This window comes from Pteropus medius, unplaced genomic scaffold (genome assembly GCF_902729225.1).
Source record: "Pteropus medius unplaced genomic scaffold, Ma_sr-lr_union100, whole genome shotgun sequence".
Classification (NCBI taxonomy): domain Eukaryota; kingdom Metazoa; phylum Chordata; class Mammalia; order Chiroptera; family Pteropodidae; genus Pteropus; species Pteropus medius.
Window position 1 is genome coordinate 21316862 of NW_024351730.1, and position 23690 is coordinate 21340551.

General features: G+C 35.6%; 1 long non-coding RNA gene across 1 annotated transcript; it reads right to left on the reverse strand.

Annotated features, from left to right (window-relative positions):
* Nucleotides 1-8794: 8794 nt before the first annotated feature.
* On the reverse strand, nucleotides 8795-18127 carry LOC120588181 (uncharacterized). Its single transcript, XR_005649153.1, has 3 exons — nucleotides 18018-18127; nucleotides 11275-11351; nucleotides 8795-9268 (listed from the first exon to the last, which is right to left on the reverse strand). It is a non-coding gene; the product is annotated as an uncharacterized LOC120588181 (long non-coding RNA).
* Nucleotides 18128-23690: the final 5563 nt, after the last annotated feature.

A 23690-nucleotide genomic window follows, 5' to 3' on the forward strand; every position in this document is an offset into this window, starting at 1 on the left:
TACCTATGCTCCTAGGTTTGCCTATTGAAAATATATACTTCTTACCTGCCTTCAGGATTATTATTTTTTTTTAACATAAAACTGACTTCTGTACAAACTAGTGAACAAAGACTTCTCTCCAAGACTCCATTAAAATGATTATATAGGAATTAAAAAATTATGGAAAATGTCCCAGGTGGACCAGGGACTCCCACAAAATTCTAATGATGAAAAATAAATGCAAGTTTGGATGATTAAGCTGCAGCCTAGAACACATGTGAAAGAGGATGAAATTAAGGCCATAGATGAATGGCCAGGAGGATCTCAGTAAGGCTCAGACTCAGACATTGTAGGTAGGACCAAGGATGGGAATAGAAAGTATGACTGGCTGAGAGTGGTTATTAATAGGATGTATGTGTCTATAGAGTCCCCCTCCTACCTCTGCTTGTCAGTCAGCCTAATGTCAAGCTCTTATCCTTAGGTAAAAAAAAATAAAAATAAAAAATCAAAGTTCTTCTCTAAGTTAATTGAACAAATTGCCTTGGGAGAAATTGGGAACTCTGTTTAAAAAACAAACAAACAAACAAAAAACACAACAACTCTTCTCAGTTAGCATTAATGAATAATTATCTTTCTGTACACTCAGGTAAGGCCTTAAAGTCAACAAGACTCACCAACATACATAAAGCTCCCTGTCAAATATTTTTCTCTCATTTTAAAATGTGAAGATATGTATGGACAATTACAAAACACTTGAAGAAATCCTTTAAGCATTACTGAGAAAAACCGACATTAATAGAAAAGTTCAACCCTATGAAAAGTATTTCAAAGAGTAGAAGATAACTTAAAAAAAGTTCTAATTTGATTTATACTTGAAAAAAACACTACCTGTACAAAATTTGAACTGAATCAGAGAGAGCAAAGAATGAAAGAGAATATTTGAATATTTAAGAGAATTCTTAAATTTAAAAAAGTTAACAATAGTTGGAAGATAAAGGTTATGAAATATCCCAATATAGAGAATCAAAAGAAAAGAGAAAGAAATTTAGAGAAAAAAATTGAGGAAACACAGAGGGTATTAATCTTTAAATAAATTTTTTCAGAGATGAAGGTAGATACATATCTTTATATATGAATCTGAATGCCCAAAACAACAAAAAATTTAAAAAGTACATATGGATAGCATTGTGGAATTTCAGATTACAAAGTATAAAAATGTCAGAAAAAATGTCAGAACAAGAATATTTTTAAAGTGTCCAGAAAAAGAGAACGCATACAGAGAAATCAAAGCCAAGGTAATGACAATCCTTTCAAGCAAAATTGGATGCTAGGAGCTAGTATAATGTCTTAAAAGTTCTGGAGGAAAATTATTTTAAACCTAAAATTCTACATACAACTAACCTATCAATTAAGTGTAAGGCAGATTAAAATATTTAGAAATTATCAAATTTCAAACAATTTGTCTCCGCTGACCTGTTTTCAGGAAATTACTCAAGAATATACCTCTATGTGAGGGGTTAAACACATAGAATCAAAGTCTCAAAAAACAATTGAATCAGCCTTATTGAATAGGAAGTCCCAGAACAATAGCTGTTTATAAAGCCTAGAGAACAACCAATCTAAAGTTAAGAAGAAGGACAGAGGTTTTGGGGAAAGTACATAGAAAGAGCACTTCATGAAATGTATAAAATAACCAAAAACTTGGAAAACTTGAGAATAAGATAAAGGCATTGAAACAAAGCAATTAGAAAATTTTGGAAAACAAAAGTTGCACAAGAAAGTCAATAATCCAAATATTAAGAAACCAGTCCAAATTGGGGTAGATGTTAGCAGACTTCTAGGAACAAAAAAATGTGGTAGTCATCAAGAAAAATCTGGAAGATATTGGGAATATGGTGAAGTAGGCTTATGTTTGTTGCCAAAGAGAAAACAAAGTGATCAGAACTCCAGGAAAATTAAAAACAAATACTCTATGAGCAGTAAATACTCCAAATATGCAGTATACTTAAATGTACTTGAACTTGATAATCTCTTTTTTGAGTGGCTCAGGTATAATCATATTGAGTTTGTAATTAAAGTCTATTATTTGGTTGTACTAGAATATCAACTAACCATAATGTTAACATAGAATATTAACATAGCCATAATAATAGAAATACTATTTATTGGTTTCAACATTCAAAACCAAAAATTGTTACAGAACCAAATACAAATGAGATTACTTTTGACAATGTAAAAGGCAGCTAACAGAATGTAGGGAAGTAGAAATGAGAGTGAAAAGATGGAGAGAAGTGTGGCGACACTGTATCAGTCAGCAGTGTGTTTGGAAGAACTGCTAACATGTTAATTTTGGTTTAAATATTCTGAGTTAGGCAGCTTCTGGCTTTCATTCAGTGTGTAGATGCTGTTGGAGGGGAGCCTCTGTGATTCTCTTGGCTGTTTTATTCATGTTCACAAGATAGCTGTTATACTTTGTCATTATATTAAAACAGGAAAAAGCAAGTAGACAGGCAAAGAGCTTTCTCTTAGCTAGGCTTTGCCTTTATATTTGAGAGAGGAAGTTCTGCCCAGCCGACTTCCCCTTATGCCTCAGTTAGTAGGTCTGATTTACCCACCCACACTTAGATCAATCACTGTCTGAAGGGGATTTAATGAGCATCTTCTGGGATTAGGCTGGAGTTGGGGTTTATCTTTCCTGAGCTCAAGGTGTCTTAGACTACTACCTGAACAATTTGGAGGAGGTATGATAGGGTGGGAAGAATGAATATTGAAAGGTAAAATAGTACGGTAATATGTTCTGTTTTGAAAACAAGCTTTCTCAAGAATCTAGAATACTGTTGTCTTCTTTTATCCTATTTAACCTGACCTTGTATGTCAGGCTGACCTGACAAAAATTTAGCTTAGTCAGAATATTTCAAACTTTGAGAGTCAGCGATAGAATTGTCAAGAGGGTGCATCAGTTGAGCATTAGCAGTTGTGGAGCTTCAATTATTGATTAGGTTTCTCAACTGGCAGATGCAATTGCTGACTTTGGGCAGAACTACAAAAAACTATGAATTAGTGGATTAGTGACTATATATAAACTATTTTTAAAGGATCAGCTTTTTGAAGGGTGAGACTGTGATTAGATGCTATGATTAGAAAAGTGCTGAGTATATTTTTGATGTCATGATACATATCCTCATACTAAATATGTAACTTAATACAAAATGTATCTTTTTATATCATGCTTCCAGAATACCATGCAAGTTGACATCTTCATTTTGAATATAAATTAGGTTTAACATTTCAGTATCTTAATTATTTATCTGAGCTGAGAGGCTTGAGTCTTCCATTACAAAGCTGGGGGAAAAAAAGGAAGCTGCAAAATGATGCCGTTGGGTCATTTAAAAATCTTTGTGAAGGATAACACCAGTGGGCTACATTTTCTTTGAGTGCAATGCTTAAGAAATCAAATATTACAAAGACTTGAAAGAGCTGAATGTGTGGGTGACTTATATGGAAGGAAGGAGAGTGTGGTGGTTAAGCATTGAGCCTTTGGAGTCAGCTTTGAGTCCCAGTCTTGCAAAACCTGAGTCTCAGGTTCTCAATTGTACACAGAGGTAATAACAGCATAATATCTATCTCTTAGGGTAGTTATAATGAGGAATGAGGAAGTGTATGTAAGATATTTAATATAACACCTGTCAAAAATCATACCCCTTTAATTCATGTTTCAGCAATTTAAAATGTATAATAATTTGAGATAAATTTTATAGTTGCACGACTGCTAAAAAGCGGCTTCCAAGCAAATACTTTTCTTAGAATTTTCACGGAGAACTTCTAAACTACTTGAGAATTAACTGCTTTCAAACATTTAAAAGCACTTTCAGAGTGACTATCCCCATAGAAAAAACAGACTAATCATAAAATTGCCCTATTTGTTAAAGTATTTTCTTTGAAAACTTCTACTGGACAATTGTTTATTTAAGTCACTGATATAGTCTCACTATGTGGTAGCAATGTTCCTAATGCTTCATAAATATTAATTTATCTTCATAACAACCCAATGAGTGGCACTATATTTTTCTCCCATTTTATAGATGAAGAAAACAAAGGACAGAGAGGTTAAGTAACTTGTTCACGATAACGTAGTGTGTGATGACCCTTCCTGCACTCCTTTAGGACCCAGCCTCTCACTTTAGGTCTGTTGGCTGTTGACAGTGACAGGTGAGTCCCTCCCCAAAATTTTCCTTTGGCCATAAGAAGATGCTTTACCCAAGGTTATTCCATCTATCAGGAGCAACCCACATCCAGTCCCCCTTACCTCAATTGGGGATATCTCTGAAAGGCCGTTGCAGCTCCAGAGTTCTCCATAGGAAACAGCTGAGGCTCCACTGCAACTACATAAAGTCCAACTTTTTTCTCCCATTCAACCTGTACCTTTACACATGTATTGATCCCCAGAGTACCCTCCAATAAGCCTCCTGCACAGAAATCTCTGCCTCAGAGCCTCTTTTCCAGGAGCCCAACCTAAAACAACCACATGGCCAATAAGTGGTAAAGCTGACCAGAGCAGTTTGGCTCCAGGATCTCTCCCCTTAACCACTAAGCTATACTATGTATTATAACAATTCACTTTAATAACATGCTTTATAAAGTAAAAGTTTCACTTAAAAATATTCTCTTAAACAGATATTTCAGTAATCCAGCCCTACTTTCCATTTGTCTAGATAGGCAAGGTTGTTATTGTTCCTTTTCTGGATAAATGTTCTGATATTTTTTAGCTCTGTTGTCCATAGGTCCTATTGTTACCGTTGGGGCGATCTAAAATCCATTGTGCCCCACCACTGAGGCATACCTTGGTTCTTTTCGCCGATGCAGCAAAGAATTTCTGATCAGTGAGATTTAGGAAAGGTAAGATATATTAAAAGTACAATTTTAGAAGAAAATGGGCCATGCCGAAGAAGGCTGCAGCACAGTGGAATTTAGGAAGGAGAAGGACAAAAGAGTATGCTCTAAGTGAGGGGCGGTTTACAGCGAGGGCTGTAACTTCATAGAAGTGGGGAGGTCTGTATTATATTAGAGCCATGATAGGAGGTTACAAAGGTGGTCCTAGATGATTGGCATGTGAGGTCATTTTGATTGACATTTGGCAATTATGTAACTCTGCCTACTGTGCATGTGGTTACCCAGAATTCAGTCTGTTATAATTAGATTCATGAACTTCCAGGCATAAGCATGATATTATAATGATGGTATAATGAGTCTAGGTCATGCGGAAGTCAGTGTAGGACTGTTTGTACATGAACTTGCTCCCAGATTTAACCAGCTATTAGTTTATAGCAATTCATTCTTTATTCCTCAGGATGCAGGGGTGATTTACAACTATAAAATAAGTGTTTTAGGAAGGTCTTTGGGCTGACCCTGGGCTGGGCCTTCATTCCTTTGTTCCCCCATCTCTCATGTCTATCTACCTACCTAACACTATTACAATGACTCAACAAGCCAATGGACTCAACAAGTCTCTCTAAAAAAAAAAAAAAAAAAAAATTATATATATATATATATATATATATATATATATATATATATATATATATATTTGTGGTAATTTAGAAGGGAGTAAATAAGTAACTAGCTGAAACAGCAGAGGCTTCCTCCAATCCTTTTAGGTATTCAAGCCTTTTGAGTTTCTGTGGCACCATGAGAGTAATGAGTTTTCCAGTTCAAAACAAGCACTGGCATTATGCTGATGGTTCTAATCTCTTAAAGTAAGTTTTTCATCCCTGTGTAGTTCCCTAGGAATACATCCTGATCCCAAACCGAAATGAAAACCTGCCAAGCTAAGCTTTCACAGGTCTCTTCCTAACCTCAGTGATGTCATGGAACATGAGAAAGCAAGACTTATTCCCCCTACACGACATTTTAGCACTTCTTGCAGCACCATGGAGTGATTCATGTTTCTAACCACCAGCCGAAGCCTCTGTTTGGTGGGGGTGAGAATATGTTAGAAACTTACATCTCATATAAGTGTTGCAGGGCTCAAGGACATCTTTGAAAATGTCAATATGTTCAGCAAAGCTCCAAAGGGGGAAGGAAAGCTTTATCAGTCAGCTTGGGCAAAATTCTGTTGAAGCAACAAAGGCTTCAAAAACTCGTAGGCTTATAACAGCACAGGTTTATTTCTGACTTCTGCAATAAGTTAATTACAGGTTGACTGAAGCTCTGCTCTATGTCATCCCTGTTATAAGATCAAGGCTGATGGATATAGCTGAATTCACCTCACAGGGCAAATAAAGCACAAGAGAAATATGAAGCTTCTGCTCATATTTCATTGTTCCAAGCAATTCACATGACCAAGCCTAGGTCAACAAGGAGTGATGTATAATCCTCCTTCAGAGAAAGATGGCAAATGAAGAATAATACAAAACACAGTCTAGAACAGTCCCCAGTATTATTCACAAATATTTGCTTCCCTCGGTTCTGCATTTCTCCCAGAGGAGAAAAATCCAAAGTCCAGGAATAGAATTAAGATGAAAATAAACAATTTTGTGATTGTCTTTACTATATCAGATCTGAATGTGGTTTCTCACTCAGACAATACATCCAACATGCAACAATAGAAGAGAGGATAATTGCAAAAAATATTCTCCTTCAGAAAGGGAAATAAGGATAGGCATGAGGCAATTCTGAAATTATCTTGAGTATATGTTTTAAGAATCCTACCTATACTTGGAAGATGAGGAATACTCCTTGATTATACCCCTCATCTGTTCCCCAAGAATAAATTCTTGGTGTTATCCTCTGTGGCTCTTGCCTCTACTCTCTGGAAAGTTATCTTTCTCTAACATATCCTCTTTGGGGCTAAGCAACTTTCTCAGCCTACTTCTACATGGAATATTGAGGGCCCCAAGGGTCATTTTTAGTCAAGAACAGTTATAATCATATTTAGTCCTAAATAGTATAATATTCTCAGAATTAGGCTTTTTTAAAATTTGATTTCAACTTGTTTTATGTGCCTATAAACCTCATTCTCAATTCTTTTTAAGACGTGCCTCTTTTTCTAAACTTAAATACAGGTGACTTGAGCAAATTAGATTTCTTGGAGATGGGGGTAGATTCGTCAGTTTCTTATCTATGAACTATTTCATCCAACTAAAAGGATTCATAGGCTCCATCTTAATTAATTCAAAAGTTTTAAGCAACAATGTTAGGACCATATATTTGATTTGGCCCTTGGCATAGGTGAATTTTATTTACCCTTTTGTAGCTCAAATGCTCTGTCAGTTTTGCCTGCATGTTTGGGAAAGAGAAACAAAAGCATCTTTAATTCTATTCACTTTTATCTCAGATTGCAAATTGACTTAAAAAAAACAATAGATTCATCTGTCTTATAATATATAGGAAGTAAGGTATGCCATTAATTTTGTTTACCAACCTCTATACCTAAATATAAATCTCACTCAGTACGTTAGCTGTCTTCCAAGTTATCACAAGCAACAGTTTTACCAATTGTTTTGTCAATGCATAGTATGGATTGTCATCTTTCCAGACTTCATTAACAAAGTTTTCTTATCACCTAGTGGCTGGCCCCTGACCTTAGGTTTTTGTTAGGATAGCACTGCATTTCTAGGTACCAATTTCTATATAAACTAGCTTAGTCTAAATTATGCTATGCTAACAAATAACCTCATATATATTATATATACACACGCATATATTCTTCACATATATGCACATGTGGGTATATATGTTATACATGTTTTTTATTTTTAACTTTCACAACAAAAAATGGGGAAAAGGTGGTTACTGCGAGTTCTGTGGGCATGCATTTGTGGTGTTGACTTTCAGGCTTCACTGTAAGATAGGCTGACTGGACCACTTACGTTGGGATCCTCAATTGTCACTACCTGTGGGTCTTTTCTCCTGGTTTGGCCAGTTTATCTCAGGAGAAATCCTTTAATCTGGCTGACAGTATTCTCAGAGACAAATAAGTATATAGGACTAGGCTGATTCAAAATTCCATATAGGATCTTTCATTTAATTCTGTTTTCCATATGACACTCCCTCCGCCATCTGAGCCTACTGTTCCCAAGTCCAGAGTCCTTCTGATTTGACTCCTCTGAAGAGTAAACCCCTAGTTTTGTGCTAGTATGGAGAGGGATAATTGCTGGTAAGTAGAGGGATAATTGAATGTACATGGCGTGAGAAGGGAACTAAGGATTTAACTGCTTATTATATGGCCTTTTATCTGTTCTCCTCTTTTTAGCCCACTTACATAACCATTTTCAGAGGTAGCTTGTACTTCCAATTCCAAGCCATTCTGGGGTTCCAGGGTACAGGTAGGCTTGCTTCTGTATTTCCTCCATTGCTGGGTGACCTTTAATTTTTCTTAGGTTATTGAGACACTTTCCAGTTTGCTAGTTGCTTCCCAGTTTCCATTATTTTTTGGCTGTCATTTCTTCTATTTTCCTAATCCTTGTTTTTGTTTTTGTTTTTTTTTATTTGTTTGTTTGTTTATTTCAGCTTATAAGCATACTGCAAAAAATCTATACCCAGTGTCTATATCTTGATTGCTAAATACTCTTCTCCAGTAAACAGAGACAGGATTCTCTAGGAAAATGAATAATACGATATAATCCTACAGCATCTTGTGCCCCAAAGCAAGGAAGTGCTAAAAGAATGTAAAAAGGACACAGGACCTGACCTGAAAGAGCTTCCAATGTCAGAGATGGACCAATTTGAGCAACAAAGTAAATAATATCATATTGGATAATAACTCAAAGTATAAAATAAATATGAATCCAAACTGAAATAAACAAATGATCAAATAGATAAACAAATGGAGAAAGAGGAAAAATCTTCCTTACAAAATAATTCTAAGAATATATGTAGATACTTCCCCATCCAGGAGGTGGAACTTAATTCCTTTCCCCTCGAGTGTGGGCTGGACTTATTTACTCTTACAAAGAAGAGAGAAAGAAAGGGAAAAATAACTTTGCTGTATCTGGCAGACCCTACCTTAAATAGGTGGTGGAGCTTAACATCAGTGGTACTATGCCATATTGATTTGATGCCATGCGGATACTTCACCTTTGTGATTTCTTCCACAAAACCCATAATTTTAATTTAATTATGAGAAAACAACAGACAAATCCAAATTGGAATATGTTTTACAAAATATCTCACCAATTCTTTTAAAAATTGTCAGTCATGAAAAATAAGGAAAAACTGATAAACTGTTGCATGTTGGAGAAAGCTAGAGAGTCATGATGACTAAATGCAATGTTGTATCCTGAATTGGATCCTGGAACAAAAGAAGAAAACATTAGTAGAAAAATTGGTGAAATATGAATAATGTCTGTTTACTTAATAGTATCATACCAATGTTAATTTCTCAGTTTTGATAAATATTCCATGGTAAAATAAGATGTTAATATTAGGGAAAATTGTATTAACTTTTCAACTTTTGTAACTTTCTATAAATCTAAAATTATTCCAAAGTAAAAAGTTTATTTAAAAACAAATGCCTGTAGAAGAGTTGCAAGAGGGAACTATATTCTGCCAGGTTTAACTGGAAGTTCATAATCCTGGTAAAGTCCTATTTATGTTCCAAGACTCAACTTTGCAGTGACTGCCTGTGGGCTGCCTCCTCTAACTTACAGGATCCCTACATGCAGGATTTCCATAGCACCTTGTACCTCCTTTTCATAGTACTTAGCACAGCATCTCCCCAGTGAACTAGACAATCTCAAGGGCAAGGACCAGGATCTATTCATTATTTTGTTTGGTGTCTGCCAAAATGCCTCCAGAAGGCATACATGCATTTAATAAAAACGTATATTTGAGCCAAGTTGGTTATGGAGGAAGCACAGTCATTTTAATGTAAAAAATAAATTGAAGAAAAACCACTATTTACTACTTCCTTATAAATCAAGTTCCCACTGGAATATTCCTTTCTGCTTACTGTTTGCTCTAAAACACCCTGTATTTCTTTGGAAACAAAATGTGTCCCAAGACCATTGCTTCAAATCACAGGGAACTATAGCAACCAGAGCTAGACTGTGATGAAAAGCAAAGGTTTAATTAGCCTTGTTCTGGTGACATTTTTCCTAATAGTAAACTATGCACCTTGACAATTTCACTTCTAATTATTAGGGGAATTATGCCTTTAAAAGTAAACCCTCACCAGATGATGTTTAATGGACCAGAGACGCAGGAAATATCTGACATTGGTAGCCTCTTGGTGTATTTTGCTTTTATCTTTGCAGTTTCTTTTCCATGAAATGATCAAGAATTACCGTGACTTGATTCCCATAGGCTGAAAATTAGCCGGCTAAGCTTGAGCTCAAATCAGATTCTGATGACTAAGAATTAATCTATTTTAGCAAAAGCATGTCTAACAGAAATCAGTGCAGCTCTTCTGTGTCACAGCAGAGCAGTTCCTGATGTCACCTGTGATTGATATGCTGTTAGCCAAATGGGGAAATCATTCAGGTCTGAATCCCTTTGTTCTCTGGCCAATATTGTTCAAATTTCATTTTTCCAGCATGCATCTGTTCACATGCACAGCTTTCACAAGGTTAACAAAACTTTCATCATGAAGGCTAAAAAGAACTGTTTTAAGAGAGTGTTTAAATCCCTTTGGCATAACTACCTATAGCAGTGATTTTCCAATCCTGACTTTGTGAACCTGGCTTATTCCAATTATTTTGAAAAATGACAGAAAGTTTTTATTTTTACTTTCTTCTGTCAAAGTTTAAAAATCTTTTAAATTAATTTATATTTTACTAGCTCACAAGAAAAATTGCAAGTGATTGAACAGTATGATAAAGAACTGTAACTCAAAGAGCTATACTTAGGGGATTTATTTATTCAAATGTATTTAGTATTTATTTCTCGAGTCCCTATTACTGCCAGATATTGTGGTATGTGGTTAATAAGAATTGGTGAATAAAGTGGCTACTGTCTTTACCTTCATATGGCTTTCAGTCAGGAGAGAAAGAAATAAAAAGGATGTCCATATTAGATTTGCTGTTGCTTTTCTTGCTGCATTTATCTGCTGATTAAGGGCACTTCCCATGCTTCAGTCAGACTCATTTTTAAATATAAGTCAAGGGTGAACAGATATCTTGGAGCTGGTCAAAGTAGATATTTATCTATGTGGAATGATTTGAGGGATCTGTTGCTTTAAAACAGCTCTTCAATCCAGGAATAACTCTGGATAATTGTCCAGGACTAGTAATCCTCTTTAAAGTACAAATACTCCCTGGGGTATCATAGACTGCTTCTTCTAATAGTATCTCTACTCACCTGTACCTTCTCCTCAGCCAAGTGTTGTTCTACCAGTTAACATAGCTACCTCTGTGACAGGGAGGGAGCAATAAACTCTGTTAAATAAGGAGAGAACATGAAAGTAGGTTAAAGCATGTGTATCTAAGCCTGAGACCTATAGCCTTGCTAAAATAGGATTTCAAGGGAAATATAAGAGCTATCAAATTACAAGTTAAAAGATAAAATGAACCTGATAATAGGTTAATGACCTTATGTGTTTTGTGTGAGAAGACTGTAACAATCACACTTCAGACAGGTGTCTGCTTCTGAGCCTCCTCAGGAAGTCAGGCAGTAAAGTGCATGGAATTTGGTGTCACATTAGGATTTGATTCCTGGCAAAGTTATTTAGTGTTTATGTGACCTCGACAGAGCTGTTTACCTTCTTTTTGCCTCAATGTGTTCATATGTTAAATGGGGATAAAATTTTCTGCTTCATAAATAGGGTTGTCCTATGGATTAAATAAGACAATGAAAGTAAAGTGCTTAGCACAGTGCCTATAAAGTTAGTAAATGTTAAATGAATGTTAGTTATGTTAATGTAAGTTATTCCATAGTTATTATTGATAGTTGCTCAATAAATGTAGTTACATTTAAACTTGACAAAACAAGCTTCTCTTTGGAAAAAAAAGTTATTTTTGAAGCAAAAACAAGAGGCACTGTCCATTATCTGACTAGGAAAAATATGTTCAGTTAGGCAGCCTAACCTGTGATTATAAGCCATTTCACAAGGAACTTCCAACAAATCTTAGAAAAATCGGCATTGAGAGAGTCTCAAAAGTTTGCTCACTTTCACTTCTGCGTTAAGATGAAACCAGAGACTGGTATGTAGATAGTGTTCAAATAATATTTGGGAAACGAATGCTGTTGTATAGCCGGTGGATATCTGAAAAAGTTTGGAAAGTATTTATCAAAATATATATTTACTATGGGTACATGCATCAGAGCTTGATACTTTCCTTTGTAAAGACCAACTCAATAAAAAGATTATTTTTTTTCATAGAGGAAAGCCTAGTGTAAAATTTACTCCAAGTGAAATACCATGATATACAGGTAAGGTTCTAATAGAATTATATGAATGTAGATATTTTCCTTTTCTTGGAACTTGTTAATATTATTTTCCTCTGTTTGAACACTGGTAAAGTAAGTAAATGCTATATAAAACTGAATTCTAAAACTCTGCTTAGAGTAGTCTGAAAACAGGTGGAAATTTTAAATTAACATTGGCAGCGAGCTGCACATTATTTTTTTTCCCTAAATGGGAAATGGGTTGAAAGACCTCTTTAATTCCAGTATTCTGTTCACTAAAATTCATTGTAAAAGTTAATAATCTTTTGGTTTTATGAATACTACTTATTAGTTGCACTCATAGAAAACAAATGGGTCTGGTAATAGCATACTGATAGCGTACCCTGAACCTTTTGTCTTCCTAACCTCAGCCCTATAGGGAAATGGTTTCATCTAGGAGTTTCTGATAAATATTTAACAACCTGTTCTCAGAAAAAAAAATCCTGGGTTGCAGTGTATCCTGATTTCTGCTGTGTAAATATTCTCACCATGGCTGATTTTAAGCTACTATCTGTAGTTGGAAAGAGTTGTACACAGTTGATGCCAGAAAGCTAGATTTGGCTCCAGCCCACCACTCCTATCTCTTACCCAACACTGATTCTAGTGGGGCCAACATCAGCAGCACTCCAAAGGGGCAGACACATGAACGAGACATGACCAAGCCTCATGCCCAATCCCTTTGCCTCAGGTATTGGTTCAGAGGTGGATGTGTGACCCAGTTTGGGTTAATCAAAGTCTATATAAGAAATTTGATATTTGAAAGCTGGAGAGAAGTTTTTTCTTTGCTTTTGAATAATGAGCTGTAATGTCATAAACTCAGAGCTTCTAGAGACTTGTTTTCTATGCATATGCTATAGGAGAGAATGGAGGCCCAGTAGAGGCTAGGAAAGAAGATGGATGGAGAGAGAGAGATTGACACTATTATATTTTAGTATCTTTTACAGCTATACGAGTCAAAATTTCCATTAGCTGCTTATGTTAACATGAATTCAGTTTCTCTAACTTGTTATCTAGTACTTAGCTGGCATATCAAACAATAGTATACTAGGAAACCATTAAAGTGACTTAGAAGCATAATAATTCACATTTGAAGTTTTTTTTACAATTGCCATGAATTTTATTTAAGATTTTAAAAAGTTCTTAAAAATACATATGGATTAAAATGACGTTTTTTGTGGTTTTTGGATCCCTACAACCCCTTAAAAATTGGCATTTTAGTGGGTCAAATGATTCATACTATTCGTATATTAATTTTTCACCAAAGTGGAAACAAACAAAAATAACCTTAGGTCCCAGTCTGAGTTCAAGACACAAAGACCTAGAGAAGTAATACATAGAGATGACTACATTTGCCTTCAAAAAGCAAAAACAAACTCTTTCAAAACTGTACACAGTATCTTAGGACTATTTCCAAGGCCTCTTAGATAGTTATCAGATTACTATGTTGCAGAAATTTGAATTTTTATTCCTGTCAAAAGTAAGTGAACACAAGCTTGCCTCCTCCTATGACCACATCAACATTGCGACTAAATTATAGAACAACCACCCTTGAGAACAACCTGAGGACTAGTTGAACAGAATTCCTATAACTAAGAATAAGTAGAAGAAATGACACTGAGACTGATAGGAGAGGCAGGGATATGAAACAGGCTGGTCCCACACCCTCATGTGGTGGTTAAGAATCTAGAGAAATACCTTGGCTGTAGAGGTTCCTCCTGAGGAGTGAGGAGTCCCAGCTCTACTTCAGGCTCCCCAGCCTGATCACCAGTGCTGAGAAGAGGAGTCCCCACAATATCTGGTTCTATAAATCAGTGGGGACTCCATCTGAGAGAGATAAAGGGCTGCTGGAGTTCTAGGCATTCCTCTTAAAGGGCCCATGTACGGACATACTTTCTGATGGACTCATTTGCTCTGAGCTCCAGTAGGGACATACTGGGAGGAATTTAATTGTCTGGCTTCAGGATGAGGGCTGGAGAGACAGCTCTCTCCAAGACCAAACTGCTTGCAGGTGCCATTGTTCCTGCTGAGCCCTTCCCCAACCCAGCCTGCAGGCAGATGGTCACCAAATTTGAGTATCAAACTCTCCCACCATTGTGACTTCCTGAGAACCTGCCTTATCCAACCCACACATCAGATAGAACCTCCTTCAGTGGCTGTTCCTCACAAGATGCTGGCCTCAGCTCATGCCGCAATCTTTCCTAAAATTTCTTAAAGGTCCACAAACTCCAAATAAGCAATGTCTGGCTTAGGTATGCCCTGTACCTCTTGCTAAGCACTCCCGACAGTAGTGACAGTTAGCCTTCGTTCACAGCAGTCTCTTCCAGGTGCCTTCAAGTCCAGCACAGGAAGCTACTAACCACACATCACTCTGTAGCTTCCACCAGGTGTCCCTGGGTCAGTCACAGGCAGTGGCTGACTTGAGCCTGTAATGGAGTTCCTCCCAAGAGACCCTAAAACCAATGCATCCGGTTTTCAGCCTCAGACCATACCAGAGCACCACCCAATATGCTTCACAAATGACATACCCAAAGGGTACATTTGGCAGGCAGCAGAGCCCCACTACAGCAAATCCCATTTCATGGAATCAGCCTCCACATGACAGCTCATATACTATAGTCATGATCAGTCCTCACAGCCAGTCAGCCTGAGGGTCAATCCCCCCCTCTGATGTGCCAACAGAAATCAAGGATCAACTACAATAGGAGGGCACACACACCCACACAAGGGACACCCCTGGAGCACCCAGCTCAAGTGACAAGAGAGTCTGTACCACTGTGCCCTACAGTACACTTACTACATAAGGCCATCCTACCAAAACTAAGAGACGTAGCAGATGTACTTAATACATAGAAACACACATAGGGAAGTAGCCAAAATGAAGAAGAAAAAAACATGTCCCAAATGAAAGAACAGGATAAAACTCCATAAAGAGAATTAAACAAAATGAAGACATGCAATCTACTAGATATAGAGTTCAAAAACACCTGTTATAAGGATGTTTGATGAACTTAGGGAAAGAATAGATGAAATCAGTGAGAACTTATATAAAGAGATAGAAATTGTAAAAAGGAAAGAGTCAGAAATGAAGTATACAATAACTGAAATAAAGAATACATTAGGTGGAATCAACAGCAGATTATGAAGCAGAAAACTGAATTAGCAATTTGAAAGACAAGGTAGTGGAAAACACCTAATCAGAATGGCAAAAAGAAAAAAGGAATTAAAAAACTGAGGATCATTTTAAGGACCTTTGAGACAGCTTCATGCATAACATTTGCATCGTAGTGGTACCAGAAGGAGAAGAGTAAAAGAAAGAAATCAAAAGCCTATTTAAAGAAATAATTATTGAAAACTTCCCTAACTTGGCCAAGGAAATAGACATACAAGTCCAGGAAGTGCAGAGTCCCAAACAAGATAAACCCAAAAAGGCCCACATTGAAACACATCATAATTAAAATGTCAAAGGTTAAAGACAGAGAGAGAATCTTAAAATAAGCAAGAGAAAAGCAGTTAGTTACCTCCAAGGGAGCTCCCATAAGACTATCAGCTGCTTTCTCAACAGAAACTTTGCAGCCTAGAGGGATTGGCATGAAATATTCAAAGTAATGAATAACAAGGACCTACAGCCAAGATTACTCTACCCAGCAAGGCTATGATTTAGAATGGAAGGAGTGATAAAGAGCTTCCCAGATAAGAAAAAGCTACAGGAGTTCATCACCACAAAATCAGTATTACAAGAACATTAAAGAGACTTTTTAAGAAGAAAAAGAGAAAGAGATGAAAATAAAAATTTGAATTATAAAATGGAAATAACTACATATCAATAATTACTTTAAATGTAAATAGATTCAACGCTCCAGTCAAAAGAAATTCAAGGTAGCTGAATTGATGAGTAAACAAAACCCATACATGTGCTGTCTATAAGAGACCCACTTCAGATCCAAAGACACACCCAGACTGAAAGTAAAGGGATGAGAAAAGATATTTCAGGCAAATGGAAGTGACAAAATAGCTGGGGTAGCAAAACTTATACCAGACAAAATAGACTTTAAAACAAAGGCTATAGCAAGAGACAAAGAAGGACATTTTGTATACAACAGCCAAGAAATGGAAGCAATCTAAGTGTCCATTAGTAGATGACTCGATAAAGAAGTTGTATATATATTCAATGGAATACTACTTGGCCATAAAAAAGAATTAAATGTTACTATTTGCAACATCATAGATAGACCTAGAGGGTATTATGCTAAGTGAAATAAGTCAGATAGAAAACAAATATGATTTCACTTATATGTAGAATGTGAAAAATGATCAAATCAGAAACAAATTCATAGATAAAGAGAATAAACTAATGGTTGCCAGTGGGAGAGAGCTAGAGGGTTTGAAGAAAGGTGAAGGAATTAAGGAGTACAACTTGGTGGTTAACAATGGTCATGGGCATGTAAAGTTAGAGCTTAAAGAATATAGTCAATAATATTTTTAATAAATATGTATGGTACCAGTAGGGTACTAGACTTATCAGGGGGATCACTTAGTAAGTTATATAAATGCCTAACCACTATACTGTACACCAAAAAGTAATATAATACTGAATGTCGACTGTTCATTAAAATATTTTTTTTAATAAACAAGAAAAAAATATTGAAACTTTGATTCCAAAAATATCCACAAATGCCTCTTGCACATTTTTACTTATTAAAGATCAGAGTGTTGTGGCACTGCTGCATCATGGTTCAGAGCATTTCCTAACATATTCTTAAACTTTATTAAGAATAAACTGCCTCATGTGTCAAATGAGAATATTTATATTCTAGGAGTTTCCAATTTTTTTAATCTGTTTTGCAACCCATGCCAGTACTTTTTCTGAAAGTTTCCCTTCCCCATCCTATCAAATCGAATGAAGCAAATCAAAATATTACTCCTGTTGTCATATGTGTTGAAATCAAAACTTAGCGTTAATGAAAAAAAATTCTGACATTTCCTTGAAAATGTCTGATAAAACTTCTATTGACAAAGGATACTTTGGTTATGTATTAATTATGAAAACTAACTCTTGCAGTTTTGGGGTTTCTTTCATGAAAATCCATAAATGATCACTAGTTCTGAATATATCTTAACCAAATGGAAGAAGACCAGTTGGGGCAAAAGGTGCAGAATATTGCCATTTTACAAAATTGCCATGAATTTTTTTCCTACACAATATATTTTTATACTTTCTTTTTTGCATATTTTAAAAGACATTTCAAAAGTGGCCTCTGTTGTGCATTTGTTGTGTGATTTATGATAGAGATTATCATTTTCTAGGAAATCATGTTAATATTAACCACTGTTATTTGAGGCGAATGTTGACTTAACAAGTTACTTTCCTGATGACTTACCTGGCTTGACCTTCAATTATTATTTCATTTATCACTATTAAAATTACATATCATCAGCAAGTTTTTTACTTTATTCTACTACTCCTGAGTGGACAAAAACCATCTCTAAAAATACTTTAACTTTGGCCTTTTCATTTCCTTTAAGATTCCTCTCAACTATTGTTCTTTGTAGTGAAGGCTTATTTGTTTCTGTTTTGGAGAAGAGAATGTCAGGGCGTTACCTAATGAAAGACTTCAGGAATAAATACAAATACAAGGAAGAGAATGTGTCAATCTTACCTGAAAACAGATGGAGAAGATCTAGAGCTTGAATTATTGATCCCCAGAGAGATCTATATATTAGTATAAACAAAATTCTTCAGGGCATTTCAGAGAGTCCACAAATACGCTGAAACTCTTCTATGAACTCTATGTTAAAAATACTTGCTCTAAAGGACAATTTCCCAACAATAAAGTTAATACTTAACTAAATTGCTTTCCATAAGGATTTCCTCAAATGGGAAGCATGGACTTCGTTGTTTTACTTCTGAATTGACTTAATATTTGTTTATTGAAATATTGAGGTACTAAAGCCACTTTCTTCTCTGTGAATCCTTGAAAGATATGCTTTCTTGAAAATGTGTGCGCTTTCATATTATACTAATACTGAGGGGAGCATCTGTTCTGTTTGAAATAGTACCTGCTGTAATGGGACATGTATCATAATTTGGGGAGGAGAATCAATTTTCAGAGTTGACTATGTTGGATTGGATGAAAAATTAAATTTACTTTCATTAATCATAAGGAGTCAATGCACTGAAATGTTCTAAGTATTATCTTCTAATACCATTAATAAAATTGGGATGAGTTATTGTCTTACATAAAATAATAAATAAAGAACACAAAAACGGCCAGGGATATTTACTGCTATTTTTTCCCCCAGAAATCTCAGTAAGATATGGCCAGAAGACTTCTGCTGGTGGCGATGAGTTTGAACATGTTTTACCAGAGCTTTTCATCCACAGGGACAGCTTAACCCCTCTAACAATATGTATTTTTTTAAATATGAATGAACAACATGGTAGACAGAACATATTTGATGCTTCTCTTCACTAGCGTACATTTAAAACAAAAGCATATATATATATATAATATATAATATATAATACATGCAACTGTAAATATATATATAATATCTATATTACATGCAACTGTTTGCTTTTAATTCTCAGGTGTATTAAGAAGACGGATATTTTCAGAGAATCTTTGAAGGATCTGAAGACAGTGTGTACTTCTTAATCACTGTTTTCAGAGTTTTTTGACTGAAGCCCAGAGTAAGATATACATATGAACTATTATACTGTACATGTACATAAAAACAAAAATTTCAAAAAATATGCTTACTATATGTAATATTTTAAAAATATTTAAAGTATAGTACACTTGAATGCTTACTATTTTATTATTTCAATTTTAAAAAAATCTATTTTATATTAAAAAAATGCTCTCTCTCTAAATTGATTTCATGACGTCTGAAGAATGAAAACAGTTTAAAAAATCCGGCTCAGAGTGAAAGGTTCTTAAAATTTTAGATATTAAAGAAAATCCCAAGGAACTCTTTCAAAAGGCAGATTAACAGGTGTAACTTCAGAGATTCTAACTCATTAAGATAGTGTATAATCCAGGAATCAACAATATTCAGAAGAGTCCAAGATTATTCTGATACAGATTGTTAGAAATAAGTTTTTTCTAGTAATTTATGTTCTGTCCTTGGATTAAGTTAGGTCAGCTAAAAATTACATGTCTGCACTAGGCCATGTTGGCTTCCTGCAAGGTTAGTTTAACTGAGACAGACTTTGGTGCCTTGTCCTCAGTTTTCATTGAAGAATGCAAGAAGGAATTTAATATTGCACTTTCATAGGTGCGTTACCAAGACAAGAGTCTTCATAGCATAGCCATGTTGCCTACGTGAAGTTTCAAATGAAATTATTTTCAGTATTGTATACCAGGGGAGGCTTTTCTTCCCTTAAAGAATTATTTTTCCTTATTATCAAAAAGGGTAATATTACTGACTACAGGTGACCCTTGAACAATGCAGAGGGTTAGGGGCACTGACTCTCTGAACAGTCAAATATCTGTGTATAATGTTTGACTCCCCCAAAACTTAACTTCTAACAGCCTACTGTTGACCAGAAGCCTTACCAATAACATAAACAGTCGAGTAACACAGATTTTGTATGATATATGTATTATATACTGTATTCTTACAATAAAATAATCTAGAGAAAAGAAAATGTTATTAATAAAATTATGACAAAATATATTTACAGTACTATATATATTTATTGAAAAAAATTCATATGTAAATCAACCTATGCAGTTCAAACTTGTGATGTTTAAAGGACAATTGCATTCGATGCCTTTACAGCCAAGACTCTTTCCTGCTTTAATCATTGTATTCCTAGCACTCAAAACAATGGTTGTCTCATAGTATATATTAACAAAATAAATATTTGTTCAATTGAATTGAAAGCTTCCCTTGGCTGCCAACAATATTGGAGACTAATTTATACCTTTGCTTTGACACTATGGCTTACGTGTGTGCTCATTTATTACCTTTGTGATTTTTGACATTCTCTACTAATTTGTGAGCTTCTGGGGTTTTATGTGGTAAGTTTATATATGTGGCAAGGTCTGTATAAATAAATATCACCAAAAACTATTATGTATAATGCATAAGTTTGAAATTATTTTCACATGTATTACTTTATTTTCTCCACATAAGAGTCTAGTTTAAAAACTAAAACTTAGATTTCATAATTTATCCAATGGAGACCAATATTTTCTGCCTATATGATTCACATTCCTTGCATTATATCAGGGATTGGCAAATACATGGGCCATTTCCTCTCCGCTCCCCATTTTGTGTGATCTGTGCACTATACAATGCATTTTTAATTGACTGAAAAAAATTCAAAGAATATTTTGTCATGCGAAAGTTATATGAAACTTAAATTTCAGTGTCCATAAATAAAGTTTTACTGTAGCACAACTATACCCATTTGTTTATATGGTGTCTACGTCTGCTTTCAAGCTACAGTGGCAAAGGTGAGTAGTTGCCAGAGACCAAAAACCTTATGTATGGACCACAAAACCTAAAATATTAGCTGCATAAATAAATCTCTGCTCAAGTATAAACTAATTCTACTGTTTTTTTTCTTTTTTCTTTTTCTTTTTTCTCTTTTTTTGATAAACTGAAATGTTTTTCGATATTTCTATTCAATTTATTGTTCCAGCTAAAAGAGTAATTTTACATTAATTAACAGCCATCTTTCAAATGAACAGACATTTCATCTTAGTGGGTCTATGCTTTAATATTTTCTCTAGGGATAATCTAGTATCCATATTTTGACCTGATGTGTAAATATGTTATGTTTTCAGCTAGAATTGACAACCCTTCACATCAGGTCTGTGGAGAGTAAAGAGTCTAGAAGGGTCTGAGTAGGGTCATTGATCTCGAAGCAGTATTTCAGTTTCTTGATGCTTGCAATGTAGTTTCAGCCTCATCTTAGGATGGAGAGAAAGAAAATGAATAGTGGGGTAGAATGGAGGGAGTGAGACTAAAGGCTAACAGATGGAGATGATTAGAGAGAGTTTGAATAATGATACTCAGTTTGTCTTCATAAACTATAAGTTTGGGGCTCTGGCTTTTTACATGTGGAAATAAACCATGTAAAGCAGGAGTCTTCACTCAAGGTCATGATTTGGCCCTGTTGCTCCTGAGTTCTTAGTTCTTAAATCATGTCAGGCTGCTATGTGTGTCTTTCATAAAATTCATAATTCTCTCTAGCCTACAGGACAGTTTGAGGACTTTGATGAAATCTTTATGAGCATTGCATGCACCTGTGGTTTAGAGTATTTGTTTTCCTACAAATATTGTGAAAACTTGGATGCCCAAGTTTGCTGCTGAGATACAGCTAGAGGCTGCCAGCATGTGCTCAATTGAGCTTCAAACCTGTCTTGATTCTCCCTCTGCTCATTTCATGTTGACCACATGACAATAACTTGTTAAGCAGTAATCTTGAGTATCCTCAAGAAAAAATTGCTTAATAATCAGAGAAATGTATGATTGCACTGAGGAGGATATCGGAAGATTCTAAGTCATAACTAAAAGGGTTACATCAGAGCAGGAAAGTTAGCATTTGTCCATTTTCCTGTGTGCTTTCCTATGCTCTGCCATAAAGGTTCATTTTGTTACTCTATTCTACAAAGAATGGAAGGCTAGAACTTTTAATATGAGTTTTGGGTAATTTTGCCTTGACAGAGTTTCCAGTTCTAACATTATCTGGGGGTGTGGCTGAGCCTGGGGGGCCTCTGACCCCATGGTTGGATGGGGATAAGTAAGATGTTGATTAGGCTGCTCGCGACTGCCTTCTCACACCAGTTTGCTCATACTTTAGTCTTTCTCATCCTTTCATGACAACATATTAGTTTTTCAAAATTGTCGAAAATGTGCATCTTGTAAAAAATGTGCTCAGCGGAAGAAATAGTTCTTCTAGCGCCTCTCCTATGGAGCTTCTGTTAAGCAGAGTTGAAATGTCCAGCTGTTTGACTATTCTTGCATAAGCAACTATTGATTAACTTATCTCCTTTGTTCATGATGCCTCAAATGACTATGAACAAGGAAATAAGTATGAAGGAAGAAAAAAAAAGATGGTAATTAACATTTATCAAGTATCTCCTAAGTTATGTGCTTTAAGTTCGTTTTTTACTTCAAGTTACAAATGTGACTAGCCCATTGGAAATAGCCTTATTGGATATTATTATCCAGTTTATCGTTGAAAAAAAAAACCAACAACTACTTTTCAGAGAGGTTAAGCAACTTGGCAAAATCACATGCTGGTCAGTGGCAGCATGTTTGTCTAAATTCAATGTCTCTTTTCACCAGACAACATGCACTCACAAATCTACAAGCAGACAAGGCAAGGCAAGGCGCCTCCACTTTCTCTGAAACAGTAGTAATTATATTACTGGGTTGCTATCGTATCTAGGATATTATCCAAAATTGATGTATTTGCTCCTTTGTAGAGAAATTGTATTAGTGTTTCCTTCGCTTATTCTATACTGATTCAGGGAGAGTTCAAGTTTTGTTCTAGTAATAATAAAGTACTGCCTAGTAAAGCCTTACTTTTGCATTACATTGCTATTAGTATACATTAACCATTGCAGAATCTTTAGCTTATCTAGACCCTGGTCCCTTCTCCCTGTTAGTTTATTGAAATATATGTCTGAATTTTCAAGATAAGCTTTTCTTACTTCTCAAGACATTGGGCCAATACATCTGTCCACTGTTTCAGATGTTAGCCTCTGAGGTTCTACTCCCATTTTATCTACTCCACTCTCTTGACAGATGTCAATAACATAAAGTAGGGCCCAGGGTTTATGCTCCTTCAGAATCCAAGGAAGAAAGCATGAAAGCAAGAAAGGATAAAGAAGTGTCTACATAAGAAATGTCCAAACCCATAGAGAATTTTTATAAGAGATTATCTGAGCCAAACTGTTACCACTGGGGGTGATTTGAACTCCAGTGTCGCCCCAGCGGCATGGGGGTGGTAATGACGCAGAAGTGCAATTACCATTTTTCCTCGGCTCTTCCCCACCAACATAGCATGTACTGGCTGAAAAATTACTGTTTGGCTATTGCCCATGGGAACATAACATTCTAACAATAAGCTTTCTGCTTCTGTACCCCCGCTTGCACACCTGACCTGTGGGTCGACAGGTAGTGAATAGAAGAAAAATAGACCTTCGTGTTCAGACAGAATGAAGAATGGGATTTGGTGCTTAAAATCCCTGTACCTCTACATTTCAGGGCTGCTTAATTTAGGGTCTGCGTACCCCTGGCAGACCCAGCTGGCTGAATAAAGAGTGTGTTTCCTATAACTCACTGATTTCTGGTGGTCTGTGTGTCTT